This window comes from Micropterus salmoides, unplaced genomic scaffold (genome assembly GCF_014851395.1).
Source record: "Micropterus salmoides isolate LMB-PRFRI ecotype aquatic unplaced genomic scaffold, ASM1485139v1 Ms_hic_scaffold_6, whole genome shotgun sequence".
NCBI classification, from domain to species: Eukaryota; Metazoa; Chordata; class Actinopteri; order Centrarchiformes; family Centrarchidae; genus Micropterus; species Micropterus salmoides.
In genome coordinates this window covers 36947477-36966105 of record NW_024044348.1, presented here as the reverse complement: position 1 = coordinate 36966105, position 18629 = coordinate 36947477, and the positions used below count along the sequence as shown (strand labels likewise).

The window sequence follows — 18629 nt, the reverse complement described above, 5'->3', positions numbered from 1 at the left end:
ATGCACATAAATGCCTGGATATTGCTCACTCTGCCCTGCATCATCAAGCACATATCACCCCCACCCCACAACATCTCTCCCACCAAAAAAAAAAAGACCTATCAACATTAAATATTTATGGCATAATATTAATGGTTTTGTAAAGAAAATAACAAGTTATTAATCCTCTGATTAACAACTGATTAACCTTTTTTATCAAGCACGTGATCCGTGCATCATCGACTCAGGATATGTCGACTGACTGCGCTGCAGAATAATTATTTTTGTGTCTTTTCTAATTGCAAAAATCGCATGGCTGAACTATGTGTGTGTGTATGTGTTTTTTTTTTCTTCTTTTGTCTTGACACATGCAGAGATACACCACTAACACTTGTTCAAAGAACATGGGATATATGTAGCCCAAGATTACAATGAGGGCTAAAGGAAAGGCAGAAAATAAAACACACAAACATAACATAACTGGCACATTCTTTCACATTGGGGGAGAACAAGAGTGGCGCCTAAATTTAGCAGCAGATCTTTTTAAAACAATGGGGTTTAATTCACATATCCATTTATTCTGCAGTCACTGGCATGGGGTAGGAAAGTGAAGTGAAAACATGGCTGAAGGACAAAACATTTTCTCTCCTTTATTTTTGCCTCTGTTCATCTCAAAGCTATTGTCTGTGTATTTTTAGTTCTTGTCAACTGAAAGACAATTATGTTGTGTTTTCTGACATAATGGCACTGAGATTGGAGAAGACTGAATTAGACACAATTTGAATCTGTAGTTCAAATCCACCTACTGTAGTGAGGGGTTTTGTTTGTTTGTTTAAGTTGTCTTTTAGAAACAGGCCAGTGTTTGTACAGTCAAAAGTAAAATAAGTCATTATGGTGATAATATATTATTATTGTTATATTATTGCATTATTTTAGTAATGTCTGAATGTGAGAGATTGGTTTAAGTGGAGCTAATTTTAACTGCTACATTTTGCTATATAATAATAATAATAATAATAATAATAATAATAATAATAATAATAATAATAATAATAATAATAATAAAAAAGTTCAATAATGAGTACATGTATACAGTAGCGTAACAAGTACAATTAGCTCAAAATTGTACTTAACCTATGTTTAAGCCAAATATCTACTATCGATTTACACCTTCCCTTAGTGCCAGTCATTTCCCAAAGCGTGCTGCCAATTTTTAGCTGTTGTAATATTTGGCTGAATTGTCCACATTAAAATTCTGTGTTTTGGCCGCCGAACACACGTCCATATTTATAACTCACCGTAATTATGATTTAGCTCGTAAAACAATCTTTTATCCTCACCCTCATTTCCACGGCAGAGATATACATTCATTCTGTGTTGGATTGTTTAGCAGGGCCGATGTTTTGCTTAGTTCCATTGGAATAACTCTGCCTTGTGAAGCAACCCACATTACTGACCGAAACATTCCAGCTAGGAGGAATGCACACCTTGGTCAACTTTACTGTGTACTTGCAAGACAGTGCTGAAATCAGGATGGCTTGTCACACATATAGGTTCATCCACTGCATCGCCACCTTGCTCCTCCAACAGTGAAGTGCAACAGAAAAACATGCCATTGTGGATTGTGTAGTTTGGCACGTATTACGATTGCACCACCAGCTGCCGTGTGTCAGTTCCAGAGGCCAGTGTTCTGGTAGAGCAATAGTGTCCTCGTTTCTTACCCTTTCTGTTCTGTTCTGTTCTTCTCACCTCACCAACATTTCCTCCTTAGTCTGGCTCAAACTCATACTGTACAACTGTTGCTATGTGGTAGCTGAATGACGACGTACTGTTGTCAGACATTCACTTAAGCACATCAGTGCACCACAAGGAAGACATCCACAAATGACTCAAAAGTCATTTTGACACCATAACACTAAAAATTAAGTGAGTTTTACAAAAACCTGAGTGGGTCTGTTTTATTATGATGCATTAGCAGTGTCAAGCAAGTTTCAAGTATCTTCAAGTTGATTTTGTTTGTGTGATAAAACAAACTGATACCAATGGGCCCCTGGAAGGTAGGCAAAAGCATTTAAAAATAACAACGCTACTTGAATTGGGAAATGGTCATAAATGTAAATAGCAAGCGCATAGGATTTACTGGGTTGAACCACTGGCATGGACCTTTAAGTTCATTGAGTAAATGTCCTCAATTGCTCAGCTTTTTTAATGCTTTGCCTTATGATGGACCCTTTGTGGGTTGCTTTGTTACTTTCCCTTTTTCCCTTTTTCTCCCTCTTTATTTTTCTCTCTCCCCTGCTTTTCTAAACATCAATGTCATACTTTGTCTACTTTATCTGAAACATTGAACCTTCCATAGGTCACCTCCTCACTTTCTCACTTGCTCTCAACATAAAAAAAATCTCAGTTATCTCCCATTCTTTCCCTATTTTCTTCTCTTTTAACTCCTGCCATCCTGGCAATACACAAAAACCAGTTTTACACACCCAAACAGGAAACTTGCTTTTACCGCTGTTTGTCCTAATTACAGATCATTTTATCTCTGTCAAAAATGTCTACTTTTATTGTAATGTTGCCCTGGATGGTGATCCTATTGTGGTTCAACCTTATTTTACTCTCCTGGAACTCCCCCTAAGACCTGGACTCATCACATGCATTCCCAGAGGCCCTTCCTCCTGTGGTCGCTTTCCCTTTTCTCTCTTCCTCTCACCAGCTTTGTCTTTTCTTGCTGTCTTCAAATTTCCTCTTTTTCATTCTTTTTTTGAAGATATCATTTTTTATGCTATCATCAAAATGAATTAGTCTGATCCCAAAATACGCAGAAGGACATATGGTTTGGCCCAGTTTCTGAGATGTACTGGGTTCATTTTTTGGTCATTCTGTGAAAAGGGTGTGTGTGTGTGTGTGTGTGTGTGTGTGTATTCGTTCATTTACAAGTTGGATTTTCAGGGCGTCTTGGGAGTTGGAGTGTATTTATAGTACTGCTCGCACAGAGGTGGACTTCATAGTAATTAAGAGAGCAGTAAAGGTGGTTAATTTTACTTTTCAGATCACTTTTATAATCTTCTGTCCCTCTATTCTTGAAACACACACATGCACACAGAGCGGCAGGTACCTGAGCCTTAAGCCTCTTATGACTCCTTGTCTCCATGCAGTGCAGACACAACACTGTGTCAGGGAGCGGTTTAGGCATGGTGTGGGCCTTCCTTAATTACTGGAGGATTGCTAAGCAGATACAACTGTGCTTTCACTGCAGTAGGTGCTGGGTCACTGGCGGCCTATGGGATTAGCTGTACACACTAGCTTCAGTCAGAAAAAAAGTGAGACACATTTTCCAAAAGAACTCTACTGAGTATTGACTGTTTGTCTCTATCTACTAATTATCCACTGTCATAAGTTTGGTATGTGAACAAACTTTCTCAAAATATTTCTGCCATGATAAGTGAATATATATAAAAGCCTGTGATGCCTAGTTGCCACCAGTACAAAACCTTTCTGTTGTGCACAGTTGCAGTACATCGTACACAGAGCCTAAGTGCTCAAACAGAACTAACATTCATACACCGATGGAACAACCATCAGCAATTTGCTGTTCAGTATCTTGCCCAAGGACACTTCGACATGAAGCCTGGAGCAGCTGGGGATTGAACAGCCCATTTTCCGGTTAGCGGGCAATCCCTATCACTAGTAACTTATTTGTGATGCTTACACTGATGTGATGGCCACTTGTGGTCCATTTGTTCTGAAAAAAAAAATTCTAGAAACAGATTTTTTATTTGTGCATATGCTTCTATACGGAGTAAAAGGGGTCACTGAATGGTTTGATGAACGTAGGAAATGTTTGCATTTGCCTTCCCAGTCACCAGATTTCAATCCAATTGTACAGCTATAGGAGGCGCTGCATGGTTCTTGCGTGCACCCACAAACCTCAGCAATTACACAATTGCGGCCGCCACGCAGACTGGGCACATGACTCTTGAAATTTGAAATAGCAGAGGCTGTGCTGACTGCCCGTGACTCGTTCTTGATGATTGGCTTGTTTGTCTGTGTTGAGCCCTGCTCAATCAGCTGCTCTTCTGCCTCCTTTCAAAATACAATGCCTATCAGATAGCCAATGTATTTTTAAAGGAGAGATGAGCAATAAAGCAAATAGAAAAGTGTTGTATTTTTTCGACATGCAGCCACTGTAAAAGTTTTAAGAAAGGGAGGTCACATTCAGGTTTTCCTGTATCTGTGGGGGGGCATGCTAAATTTTTCGACAGCTCTCTCCACCTTCACCATCAAAGACCAAATGAGGGAACATCCTTTGGAAGAATGGCTTCAGCAAAGTTCAGGGATTTGAGAAGCTATGACAAGGGGCAATGAAGCTTGTGGTGGACCAATACCACAACATTATGTAGGTTCTTTTTTCTTTAATTTGTCACCCATCTGTATGTACGGAACTTGAGTCCTCAACCCTAACCATAACACAAACCTCTGACTTTTACAATACTCCCAAGACATTACCCTGACTCAATTTAAGTTAACCTACTCTGATTCTAACACTTGTAAGTGTGCTTCTACTCCCCGTAGAAGTGGGACATTTTTGCATACGTTCAGCAGTTAAGTTGTACCTCTTGAATGACACCCCCTCTCTAAGAAAGGAGAGAAAATGAGAGTGAACACACACCTTTTCTCCTCTCCCTGGAGCACAGTGGTCTGTCACTCTGCTGTGCGCGCATTAGTTTTGTCACTGAACAAATACAGAGACACGTCAAGCACAGTCAAAACATTCCAAAGCCTAGCAAGTTTTGGTGGGAGGAAGACATTTTTGCCTCCTTGTCACCAGCGTGAGGTTGGACGTACCATCACAGGAGTTTCGGTGACAGCCCAGTGAAGGCTGCTTTGTTTGCCTAAGTCGTCTCCATTCCCTTTAATGAGCCATTATGGTTATGTTTTGTCTCAGTTGTGTTCGTTGGCTGGCTGAGTTTCTGAGACGGCAAGACAGAGGAGAAATTGGTAGGGGGGCGGTGGTGGTGGGGGGGGGCCCTGTCTTCAAACCTCCTTGCGGTGTTTCAGGAAAGACACGCTATTGGTGAGAGATTCTGTCACTGAAAAAGTGAGAGAAGAAATGTAAAAAAGTTGGTGCCAATATATTGAACATTTATCAAAACCTACAGTCTGTTAATGTTGCAGGTGTGCAGGTTCCGTGTAGATTTTGTGACAATATCAACCCAGGAATCTTGAGTTACAGTTATATTATTCTGCCTTAGGATAAAAAGTGGAACAATTTCAGTCAGTCTTCAAAGGAGAGTATTAGGAATCTGTCTAGTAGGACCTGGTCGTGTCCACCAAAATCACCTGTCCTATTATTATCCAAATAATTGTGCTGCGTCTTTTCCACTTTTCCACTTCTCACCTTAACTCTAATAACCTTTTCATCATCTGTCACTCTTAAATGTTGAGCGTTGAAGCCAAACTTTCCACTCTCTTCCTCCATATCCTCCTTTTCTTCTGTGTCTTCCGTTTGCCTGGAGGTGCAAGGAGCTTCCTCTCCACAGCACGCGGTAAACTGCAACAGAGCAAGATGGAAAGTGATGGGATGTAGAAGGGGGGAAGATGAGGGGAGTTGGGTGGCTAAGCAGACACTGTGACAACCCACCTGTCAGCAGGTACTCAGTTTAATTGGTAAACGAAGGCCGCGGGATAGTAGCGGGGCCCCTTCTCTTCTCTCTGTCTTCTGCTCTGTTTGACGAGTATTTGAAGTCACCAGGCAGTTGTTGGAAGCTCGTTCCTTCCCTGTTTGGTTCAGAGAAAGACGGAGGCCAACCAGAAGGAGAAAAAAGGAAAGAGGTGAAAAGAACACATGTTAAATATGAATTGCTACCCTGGCAGGTTCCCTGAAGGTGATTAGCCAAGTAGTGGAAAGCTATGCATGGAGATTTCATTGTGGACTGGGAATGGATAAGTGTGTGTTTCATCCATATTAGACTCTTCCTCCTCTCTCAATACCAATTCCAGCCATCAGGTTCTGTTTTGCCTCTAATGAAACATATTCATCTTCATCATCTCGCGGCTCTCAAACTCACTTTACAGCATAGTCAATTAAACCCGTAGGGGCCACTCTGCGCGGAAAAGGATATATAATGCTTTGACATTTCAGTGAGTCCACATTAGGCACACCCATAGAGCATTCTGCTTTGAGCTGGATGGGAAAGAGTCATAGCCAAGCCTAGAGGTAGAGGAAAGCCAGTCAGAGTGATTGGGTCTCTCTGTAAGCTAGTTAGCTCTTTGGATTCAGTTACTTATGCTGATGTAATAGGGCAATTGTAAGCTGATACTGATGTCTCTCTCTGACCCCTACACTGGCTCTTGTTCTCATATTAGGCTACCTAATATATACTTATGTGTATCTAGTGTAGCAATAGACTAACTAATAAATAACTCAAATGGACTGAACTCAATAGAGGAGTGTATTAGTGCTGTGGATCACCATTTAGCCTTCTTAAAAGTTCAGATTGTCCTTCTATGGACTTATGTTATCTAAATCTGTGATTGTTTGCTTTGTTTGCTTGAGTTGGTGCCTACTAGATATTCATACAGTCATTGAAGCAACTGGGGTCAGCAGTGTAACGATGCAGAGCAAGTCTCATAACAAGCCCACTGCTACAGGGCTCTGTGTGTTTGAGTGTGTGTGAGTGTGTCTCCTAGGCTCGTCGTTGATCCTGCATCTCAATGGCATGAAACAGCTTGACAGAGCCAACTTTTCCTTTAGGCTGAACATCACCCCTTCCCCCTGTCATAACCCCTCTGACTTGGGGGCGCACATCCGAGTTTGTGTGTGTGTGTGTGTGCGTGCACACTTCATACACTTGTCTTGAAGGCAACTCTGTACCCAGTTAGGTCAAGAGTGTTTACTAGAGTCATTGGTTTTGATTGCACTGTTTTATTGTTGCATCATGTCACATTGAGGAATTTATCATTTGAAGAGGGTGTTGATGTAGAGTTTGTTAGTTTTACTCCAACCACAGTTGAAAGTTTTACTTTGGTTGATTTTTTGCGCTTGGTTTACTTAGATTTAAGTTTGTACTGACTGTAAGTAAATGACATAAAAGTAGTTTGACAAAAGAAAGGTCCATACCAGCATTTTCTGGAGCTTCCACATCGTCCTCAGTGTACCAGCAGATGTTTTAGGGGTCAAAGAACAAGGATACTGTCCACATCAGACATCCATGACTTACCTGGTAATGTGATCTTGTGGTGCCACCAGACATTTATTAATCCTAATGACCTGGCAGAATAAAATAAACCAAAGCAGTTTTGATCAATTTTGGGAAGTCAAGTCAACTGCTTCAAATGTGCTTAGAGGGTCTTAGGATTTATGTTTAATGGTTCATAGTTAAAACTCAAGAGCTGTCCTGACTTTTAGAAAAGTTTGAATACTTTTTTAATACCAGGATTCAAGCCATGGTTCTTAACTTCAGTAATATTGTATTCCTTCAATTATGTCCAGCTGTCACGTCCGACGGATCAAGCTTTTAATTCATAGCAAGCCATCTCAGATTTCCTATTGAAAGAGGGATAATGCAGTTGTGTTTTTGTCGAGGATATTAATGTTGAGTGTTTTATGATGGATTGTACGTGATTCCTGTTTGTTGATTATGTTTGTTTGTATCAATAGATGTGTGTATGAGTGTGTGAGTGTGTAAAATGGGTAAATTCTATTTGGTATGCCCAGCCACCAATATGTAGAACAACAATGCTAGGCTGCTATTGTCTTGTGCTGCTCTATAGGGGTTATCTGGCACTGCATATGAACAGATGTGTTTCAAATCATTGTTGTTATTTACCAGTGATAGGCTAGAGCTCAAGAAAATGTCCGCCTGTTCTGATTTATTCATTCGGACAGTGGATTTATGCAGAGATGCTGAAAACCTGGATATTTTCTGCATGGATAGACCGGCAGATTTATTATTCATGAAGCTAATGCATTGTTTTTGTTGCTTTATATCTCTTTTTTGTTCTCTCATCCTGCTTTTTTCCCCTTCCCCCCTTCCTCTCGATGGTGCACTGAATTATCTCAGGCAAAGGTTGGCAGTTAAATGTCTGTGTTGAAATGAGAAGTTTGAAAGACGAAGCGCTATCTCCGTATATGTGTGTATGTGTAAACTGATTTAAATCGCTCTTTGAGCCCTACAGAATGGCGCTTTAAATGTTAAATGGGGGTTGAAGCCTGCCTGAACTAATTTGTAGGGCTTTGCACTGTGTTGACATTTAAATGTGATAAGAATAGCAAACTGTACCGCCGACCTATTTTGAAGATGCTTTCGGAATACATTCACATCAACTGCGGCCTATAATTAATAAAAAAAGACAGGCCTCCCTCGCTCCAGATTTGATTATAATACAACCTTATAAACACACCAGGGATAGATGAGAGGAGACGAAGAAGAAGAAGAACTAGGGGAGGGAAGAAAAGAGAAGAATTACAGGAATAAAAACAAGGGAAATGATGGGGGCAGGAATTAAGAGGGAGGTGGATTGCGAACACCTGGTCTTTGAGGCAGATTGCGTTGGCTGGCTGCTGTGCTATCACATTACTCTGATCCTGCCTCTCTTGTTTGTCAGAAAATTGAGGAGAGAGAGAGAGAGAGAGAGAGAGAGAGAGCGGGTGGCGGTGGTGGGGGGTGGGGTCGGGGTCTGCGAAATCAGCATGCAAATAACACCACATTGTTAACTTAATCAGATGCAGGGGGAGAAAATATGGAGAGGGATGGGAGGAGTGCGGGGGGTGGGGGGTGGAGGGGAAGGGGGCTGGAGGGGATTGCCAAGGAGGTGAGGCAGAAAGGAAGAGGGGTTTTGCGGTGATGGGAGACGGCAGAGGGCGCGCAGATTATGACCACCCACAGCTCCACCTCCCACCACTGTCCACATCCAACACCCTGGGGCTGCTCTGGAGCTCATGGAGGAGCCGTTGTATGTGTGTGTGTGTGTGTGTGTGTGTGTGTGTGTGTGTGTGTGTGTGTGTGTGTGTGTGGAGAGCTGATGCAGCCTCTTCAGTAGTCCATCGAGTGGCAGGGACAAGCAGTTAGCAGCCGGCTAAGAAGCTAGCTTGTCTTGGCCAGACCGCCGGTGTCGGGCATTTTCATAATGCTACTGTAAATGTCAAGATATTTCTGTCATAAACAATAAAAGTTGCAAGGCCCAAGCAACCCTTAACAACCACTTAGACACTAGTGACAGCAGTTGTGCCTCTTAATTCACATCACTCCTCCCTAAAGGCCACAGCTGAACTGTATTGGATTTAGGTAATGTATTCTTATAGGTTAGTGTAACATTAAATAATCTATATAGTCCAAGTGAATGTGTCTGTGAGTGTGTAGTGGAACAGTGTAAAGCAAGAGTCACAGGAGAGTGTCTTTTGTATAAGTCTGAATCCAGTAGGTGTGTGAGTGTTTGTGTGTGTCTCGAGGCACAAGTTCATACAGTGCACCACAGAGGTCATTTTTCATTATAAACATCCACTGCCTTAATGAACTTCACCCCCACCCCCCCACCCACCCACCCAGAGCACATACTTTCAAAAATGTGTGTGTGTGCTGTGTCATTTTAATGAGTGTGTGTACTGTAGCCTTTGTAGTGGAAGATAAGTCAGTGATGACGCTGAAGGTCAAGCAGGGCAGAGAAGAATGAGAGAAATGCAGTGTTGGCCGGGACAGACAGCTCCGAGATGAAGCGCTGGTGTAGATAGACGCAAGGAATCCTGGGACAGAGCCAGAGCATACCTTCAGAGATTGACATACACACTGCACACATTGGTGCTACTTGCTACTTATCTTTACAGGCTATTAAAGAGGTCATATTCTGCTTTTTGGCTTTTTCCCTCTCCTTTATTGAGTTATATATCTTTTTTGTGCATGTAACAGGTTTTCAAAGTGAAACAGCCCAAAGGGAGTTCCCATCTCCCACAGGAAGCGCTGCTCTGAACTGCCTGAAAACAGCTCGTTTGTAGTCCAGCCTTTACTTCCGTAACCTATCTGTGTCACTATGTAACACGCCCAGCAGCTAATCAGGCACGCCCTCAAAAGCCACTGCCTCCCCTCACCCCACCCCCCCTACCAAAGTTAGCAACCCTCCAGGCAGTCAGTGGACAGAAGTTGTTACTGTGATGTAGAGACGGTGCACACTTAAAATGTCAGACACCAGATTTAAAAATTTTTTGGGCTGTGATAGGCTTTATCAGCATTGTGTGAACTCGTTTGGCAAGGCCTCGCCCCATACGAGGGGCAAGTTGAGTCAAGGGAGAAGATAAGTTGAGCCACAAGGGGGTCGGTGACATCAATGTCATTTCATCATGCAAACTCAAACGTCAGGTCCCAACATTTAATGGCACTTAGATAGTGAAACATTGCAGCTATGTCTCCTGGTTGTTTCATATCAATGTATTGCTTTAAAGCCATCCTGTTTATCGTTATGTCCCAGGCCACCTGATGAATGGACTTCCCATTTTTGAACCTCTCCCACTACTCTGTCCAAACAAAACAGGAGTTGAAGCTTGTCTGTGTTCCCTTTATAGAAGCCTGGTTTCTGGTCTAAAATTCATAATGTCACATCATTTCGGTGATGCATAAAAATGCAATGTAAAATTACAGTAAAATAGCTGGCTCAACTTCCCCCACATCTTTTGACTCAAATTAGACCATCTCTGCCATTTTAACAAATTTGTGTCATCCCACAGTTTCAGGGTAACACCATGCTGCAACAGCATAGCCTCATATTGTAACTTCCTAAAACTTTCCAATCTGTCTGTAATTGTTCAGACACAAGTATCAGTACTCCTAGAACATAAAAAGAAATCACTTTAAACAGCAAAAAAGTTTTATGATGTTAAAAAGTTTTAACATCACCTCCCTGGCACCAGGATAAAGTGTTAAAAATGTGTTAAAATAAAATTAATTAATTTAACCATTCAATAGCCCCAGAAAGGCTAAATGAGAGCAACATAAGGGTGGTTTCCATATAGATGGCAAAGAAGTACCCTAAGGCTAGGGCTACTTTTAGTTATGCGGTTCTACCATTATGTTTAGCAAACTGTTTAGACTACACCTGCTAGTTCAAGTGTTAATTCCAATTTTTTTTTTTTCTCGAATTAGCTAAGCTACTGAAGTGTTGTTAGGGCAAAATGTTCATAAACATAAACACAAACAGATGGACAGTTTGGATTTAGCTTTCTGCTCAGGTGCCCAGGTGTGTCTCCATGAGTTTTCCACCGACAATAGTCTGAACATATGTATGTGATGTCTATGTAATACCGCATGTTTTGTAGTCCGGTACACAGAGAAGCCTGCAGTAAAAAAAAGAAGCTTCTCTGAGGTTTCACCCAACTTCTCCTTCCTGCTTTAATCACGGCTGCCTTTCACTCAGGCGTTGGCATCGATGCAAACGCTGCCTCACTGGCATGTCTCTTCAACTCTCGCTCTTTTTCTTTTTATCCGTTTTTCTGTTCTTTTATTTCCTCCTGTAAACCTTTTCATCCTCCTCCACTCCTCCCAAACCCAATCTCTGATCTTAAGAGCAGTCGCCAAGGTGTTTTTCTGATAAAGCCTGATAGATAAACATGCTCTCTTATGTCCCTGAGGCCCTCCGCCCTCTCTCCCGAGAGCATACGCCTCCAAAGCACTTCCTCTGCTACAATTAGTCTGTAATAAATACACCCTGGCCTTAAAGTAAATAATGCTCTCTCTCTCACTCACTCTCTCTCTTTCTTTCATTTTACATTAAGTGCCACATTAGTTCACTGTACATGTCTGACTTTGAGGTGAAATGAGAGAAACAGTGTGTTTTTGTTTCTTTCTCTTCTTCCCTAGTCGTGGCAAAAGAGTGTGAGAACAATATCAGTTACAAGGCCACTAAAAGACATTGTAACATATGCAGAGAATTGCAAGCATTTCCACACAAGTCTGGGCTTCTAGATGGCTTTGATAAGATTAGTTTGCTTTCTTAAACAGGAAGTGTGCTGCTTAAAGAAAAAAAAAGACACAGCATGGTTGCATAATAAGTTTAACTACTTCTCAGAGAGCTAAAGTTCCATTCAAACTCTTCAGATTAACAAAAAACAAGAGACACAGAAAGTGGGAGAGGAGAGAGATGGAAAGCGGGGAGTTTATCAAAGTGATGGAATAAAGAGAGATTTAACACGGTCATATTAAAAAGACATGACGCAGTTTCAATATTTAAAAATCCCATTTGCCTCGACAGAAGAGCTTTTTCATTCAAGAGCATATGGCAGCAGTACCTGGATCCAGCCTCTCTGTGTTATCTCTCACAAAGACAAAGAGAAAGAAGGAGTAAAGGGTTTGTGTGTGTGTGTGGGGTGGGGATTGGGGGGGAGGGGGGTACTTTCAAACAGACATTCAGACATTGAAGAATCATTCAATTATCGGCAGCATGATGTAAAATAATTACCTGACTTGCTTCCTGTAATGAGTGCTGCTAATTAGCCATAGACTTTTGTTTTAGTCGAAGTAAGAAAGAGAAAGTCCCAAACTCCCAACAGCAGAGAAGCTGTGAAAAGATATGTTGCATGTTGAGGTAGCAGCACCCCATCCTTTCTCTAAACACACACACACACACACACACACAAGCTGCAAGCTGCAACTCTTTACTATAGGCTCACTTGGCTTGAAGGCACAATTTACCTCCCAATGTATGCACACACAGCTCTCAGTAAATAGTCGAGAGTGCAAAAAAAGATCCTTCTTCTCTTAATTAGCGGTGTAACAATTAAAGTCTCCTCTTAGTAAATTGAACCTTTGTCTCCCTTGCCTCCGTAGTTTGATTTCAGCACCTGTCACAACAACCCCTCCCTTTACCACCACCTCCACCGCTGCCACACACCCACCCACTATTACCTCCACCACCACCACCACCCCCCTCGACTGTAGTCATTATGCAAAACTCTACCAGAATGCGCCCAGCATGAGCGGAAGAAAACAGCAATTATTTCTGATATTCTGTTATTTAGGCCGTATTGACATTCAACCACTTTCTCTTTCTCTCTGTTTGTCTCTTTCTCACTGCCACCACCTGAGAAACAGAGTGAGACTGAACTCGACTTCGTGTTAGTCTCAATCTTGAATCGTGCATCTCATCACTGCAGCCACTCTGCGAGAGGCATACAGCGCTGGCCCATAATGTGACCTACAGATTTCTCTGTGTGCATGTCTGTGTGTGTGTGTGTGTGTGTGTGTGTGTGATTGCAGCATTGACATGCAGCGCAGAGGGTGACCGGTGATGTAAGCTATGCCAGATACACTGTGGTCATTGTCTCTCTGGCCTCTTTCTTCCCGCAGTCTAACCATGCATGAGCGCTCTACACTGCCATGGTTGTTGTCTAACACATACTCATCCACACAGTGTTATGTCCCGGTTTTCTGACTGATTTGACAGGAAGCAGAGATTTGTCACCAGACACTCAGCAGACCAAACCACTCAGGTACATTTAAAGGTTTTTGAAAGTGCAAATTAAGTCATACTTTGAATGGATATGTATAGAAGCGGTGGGAAAAAGGTGGGAAAATTTAGAAATAAAGAACATTTCTTAGCAATAAAAGTTGAAGTTTGGGCCAGTAAAGATTTCATTTAAGCTGTCAAGAGGAAACAATGGATTATACATCCAATCGCAGTGAATGCTTTTTCTGTTTATTGCCCATGTTAAAGGACCATGCTGGTGTTTTTGCATGATTTACATATAATAAGTTAGACCTAATGTACTGAGACAGATTTTTGCGTATGCGAATCAAATTTCTTATTTCAGGTAGCAATTGGTTTCCCTTCATTTTACTACACTGTGGAAATCAATGTGCAGAGACATGAAGCTCAAAACTCATGTCATGTCTGTGCTCTGTTTTTGTCAACATTACCTTAATGTTAAAGATGCAGTTTTGCAAGTAGATTTGCATGAAATGAAGGCAACCAATGTCTGCATGGAAGGGAGGATGAATACCTTATTACTTATTATGTCTATATAAATGTATGATTTCCCAAGAAGGGAAAGCCTCTGAAACAGCATTTAGTGTAGACCATCAGGAGCTACTGAAAGGTTTTACATTGTGGCACACTTAATTCTGTTAAGTTAAAGAAACACTTCCTTCATATCTGCATTGAGCGATTGATATTCAGTGCTTCCCATAAGGACAGTATCAACAAATAACAAATAGATAAAATATCTGTGTAATACCTCATGTCATTGTCAGTTCAGTAACAACAGAATAAGCCGAAGAAGATGCAGTATCAAAGCAGGATCGATGCAGTGTATAAGTATAAGATTAGGCCCATTTACCATAATTATCATGTCAATTACTATAATTTTTACTTATTCCCTGGCTTTCGCTCCTGTCATTGTACCTCACTAAACAGAGACTGCTTAACAAGTGTTTGGCGCTATTAATCCCGCGCTCATCGCTGTGCTTTATTCGCTGCTGCAGGGGTCTGTTCACGCCACTGTGACCGCTATTGTAACACACTCAGGAGGAGAGAGGTGCTCACAGATGTACATGCACATGCACACACACCGACACACACACAGACACTGACACGCAGACACACAGACAGAGACATCTGCAGGTCACCATCATCATAGTGGGAATAATACCAGGGATGGTTATCATAAAGGGAAGCTTTGAGCTCCCGGCAGTCTTGGGAAGATGATTTGGCTGGCCCGGAACAATGAACTGTGGGAATCCGCTTGTCCTGCATTGATCTTCCTCCCATGGCATCCCCTGCAAGGCTGTCAGAGCGACGGACAGATAAAAAGACCCACAACATTTTTCTTTCTCTCTCTCTCGCTCCCTCCCGGTGTCTTTCTTTTCTCTCTGTCAGGAGGGCTCCTACTGATCAGCGGGGATGAGCTGAAAGTTGAACTACCTGTTGACAGGACCTCTTAAACAGCCCTCAATGACATATTGTGAAAGAGAAAGAGGGAGAGGCAGAGGCTCCTGTTCATTCATATTTGTCACTGATCTATTGAGTCCGTGCTCTCATCAAATCCTTCCTCCCTTGCTGTTATTTTCTCTGCGTTAAAATAGAACAATCCATCTCTGAAGCTTCGCATCTTTTCTTTATAGCACAGAGTTGATCGAGAGGCTCTAGGCATGGGATGGAGTTAGGATTGAATCTGGCAGGGGCTGTGTGACTGTCTTCCATGTGCAGTTCAGTGTGCTTTTGCCTTATTACAGAAAGTAATAATGCAAAGAAGTCAAGGAGGGAGAGAGAGAGGGAGGAAAACAAGGCAGATTTCTTTTATTGGATATTGGAATATTAATTAGACACCTTGCAAAGACCACCTGCAGTAGAAACAAAACACAAGCTAGGAAAAACTCATATCTTGTCTGTTGTAGCTACTAAAGCACTTACTCTAACTCAACATACTTTTACCCAAAAGTTTGGACTTTGAACATATTTCCAGCTTTTGAATAGATCCGAATGTCCCTGCTGCTTGTGTACTCACTAAATATTTAGCGTTCAGCGCTCAGTACATGTAGCATATGGTAAATACCCACATTGCCCCCCCCCACCCCTTCCCCCTCATTAATGATTTGGTGCAAATATGATGGAATTCAGCACATTGTGAATAATGATTGATTTGTTTAATGCAATGAATTTTTTCATTAGGACTTAATGAGGTATTGCATTGTGATTAGTCGATGGGTTTTGTGTCAATACATGTCAAAATAACAAAGTAAAGTTCAACTAATGGCTTTTCGATCCTTCAATTTATCCCCATCTTGTCCTAAATGTCAGAAGAAAGTTTTATGACAAAACTGCCTGACAGTAAATTCAAGAAGTATATTCATAAGTTTGTTTGAAATTGTTTATTTTATTATGAATTTGTAATAGGTAGCTATCCCTAATGTTGACACTGCCTTTCATATACTTCAATAATTTATATGGTTACAATTAGAGAGAAACACATATAAATCCCTTTTGCATTTAGGATGCATGGTACTATTGATAAGACCGAAATGAACTGAGCACATTCAAATGCTGACTGAAATACACTTCCATTGTGTTACAGATACCACTTATAATTAAGCTGAGGCTTGAAGAGAAAAAGAGTAGAGAAGAAAAATGCATTTAGAGAAGAGAAGAGTGAAATCAGTTTGTGTGTGTGTGTGTGTGTGTGTGTGTGCATGAATGTGTGGAGGATTTGGTGTGTTTACGGGTACACGTGGTGCTTTGCTGAATATTAAACCACAAACTTTAAAGACAACAACTGAACCATCGTGAGAAAATGCTAAAGGAAGTCTTTGTGGTTTTAGAGGTATCACAGGAGCCAATAGTTTTAATGAGGCAGCATTGCTGTACATGCCAGGAAATGATAAGGTTATACAGGTTAGAATAACGGCACATAGATACTGTACTGGTGTAAAGCTACAGAGTGGATGTATTGTTCATATCGGAGTCTACACAGGCTACACAGCCATGGCAGAGACAGTGATAGTAGGGACAAAGTCTTTCCTTAATGCAACTGGTAAGAATGACAAATCTTTGATATTTTAAAAGCACAATACTGTTAGATTTATATTGTGTTGAGGTGTTTTCTTCTGGACCTTCCATGGATATTTTGCATGAGACTCGTAACAGTTACAGTCAGCATGGTTTCAAATAGAAAGCAGTGTTGATGTGATTTCTCTAGGCAGCCATTTGATAGTGCTGGGTGAGTTGCAACATACTCACCATGTCTTTTAGAGGGCATGCGCATACTGAATTGTTGTCTGTAGTCAAAGGGTTGTGTTTGAGTGTGTCTTTGCCTGCGCGTGTGTGTATTCGTACTTGTACACCACCCTCAAATTCCATTGCATGTGTGTGTTGATATGAGCAGAGGGGGGATGTCACATAAGAAATGTCCTTTTTAATCAGGAGAAAAAATATAAAATGACTCGGGAGCAAGGCAAGCATATTAATGTGCCTCATTTGCATACGCTCGTCAGCCCGGATACGTTTATAAAAAACACAAACTGGATTCGTCAGTTCATTTCACATTATTCCATTGTCTATCTGCCTTTGTTATATGTTAAAGATAAAGGCAGAAATCAAATTGAAGAAAAGGGCAAGCTGCTATCTCCCCAAATGAGCAACAGCTCATCAGCCTAGTTTAAATCACAGATTTCTATTCCAAAAGGCACCCGCCTATGTAAAAAGGGCCCATTCAAATAAGGTCTTTTCTGATATAAGCACGCCTGGTGATGGAAGCTGTGGTGTCAAATAAACACAATTTAAAACCTAAGCCATCTAAAACAGTCCTACAAAGTTTATCTTTCCTAGCAGTTCTCTCACAATATCATTATCACAATAAATTTACACATATCCAGTATGTATCTTTTTATATTTTCACTCAAGTATAAACTTATATTATGTTGCTTTTAAGATGATATATTTCTTAGATGGGTGCATCATTATTCAAGTTATGAGTCATGAGATCTGTCATAAATTTAAGTTGGCTTTGACATAAACATATCTAGCTGTTACACATGCAAGTGCAAATAGTGCCCATTATATTCTTGATGAATTCGGTAGAAGTGCTTAAGAAACTTGTGGGGAGAAATATGGAGAATTTAAAGAGCAGCCCACAAGTGTCACATTCCTTGAAACACAAGTGGTAGCTGGTCACAGTGTCTAATTCATGGCCACAAGATAAGAATCCACCATCAACAGTGTGTTGGAGGGGCCAGTGGCTAAAAGAACAGGCACCCCTTATGTCTACTAAACTCCTACTGATGGGAGAGAGAGGGAAAAAGAGAGAAAAAATTCAAATGAATGAGAAAACAAATGAGCCAAACACAATCTAGAGTCCTCCATGCTTTAGAAACATACTGTAGGTGGAGAGAGAGAAAGAGAAAGACAGAGTCTGGCAGAACCTCAGTTGCCCTTCTTGCCTATAAAGTGTACTGGACATGTGTGCATATGTTTAATGTGGGTGTTCCCCATAGCTGCCAGATTGGGTCCATAAGCTGTCTAAAATGATCCCACTTTCTCTTAAAAGTGAACTCACCTAATGCCAGTGCTTTACACGACATGAAGGGATTTTTTGATGATTAAAATCATGCGTTATAGCACAGTGGCTGCCACTGTTACCAGGCAGCATACTAATCAGCTTAGTGGAATATTATACAATATTTTGTTGACCAAAGCAGAACCGTGGTTATTGTTTCTAAGGTTTTGACCCATGCCAGCGCCCACAGGAAGTGTGCAGATAGATTTTTATACCTCTCCATCTGGAGAGCAGATGGATCTGCATTAAAACCATTTGTTTTTGTATTTTTTGTTATGTACACATATGAACACTTTTACTGACAGTACAACATGCTCAGAAAATTAGGATATATTTCATTAGCATTACAGCAATCCAGTCCATTGTAACTACTATCTGCTTATTCATCTCAGACTTGAAGTTATCGTTATTTTTTTTTCAACCGAATCAATCAATGAATCTTTGTTGCATTGGGAACCATTTCATCATGGCCAACAGTTGTGTTCTCCATCCTAGAAACTATAAGCGTTAGGTAAAAAGAAGAAGACAGACAGAAAGAATTGGGGCAATAGAAAGAAGCAGAAGGAGAAGTGATTCACATCAAATGTAGTGCAGCTCTTTAATGGAATTTTGCGCCAAG

At 41.1% G+C, this 18629-nt stretch overlaps 1 protein-coding gene across 6 annotated transcripts in view; it reads left to right on the top strand.

Annotated features, from left to right (window-relative positions):
* The window catches only part of znf536 (zinc finger protein 536), a 219086-nt gene that overhangs the window by 88770 nt on the left and 111687 nt on the right, over window positions 1–18629 (top strand). The window contains exon 1 of one of the 6 annotated variants that reach the window (XM_038701231.1): window positions 16346–16489. The exons of the other annotated variants lie outside the window; for them this stretch is intronic. The gene's annotated coding sequence lies outside the window, so the exon portion shown is untranslated. Of the gene's footprint in view, window positions 1–16345; window positions 16490–18629 lie in introns of those variants that run through there. 6 annotated transcript variants of the gene reach the window in all.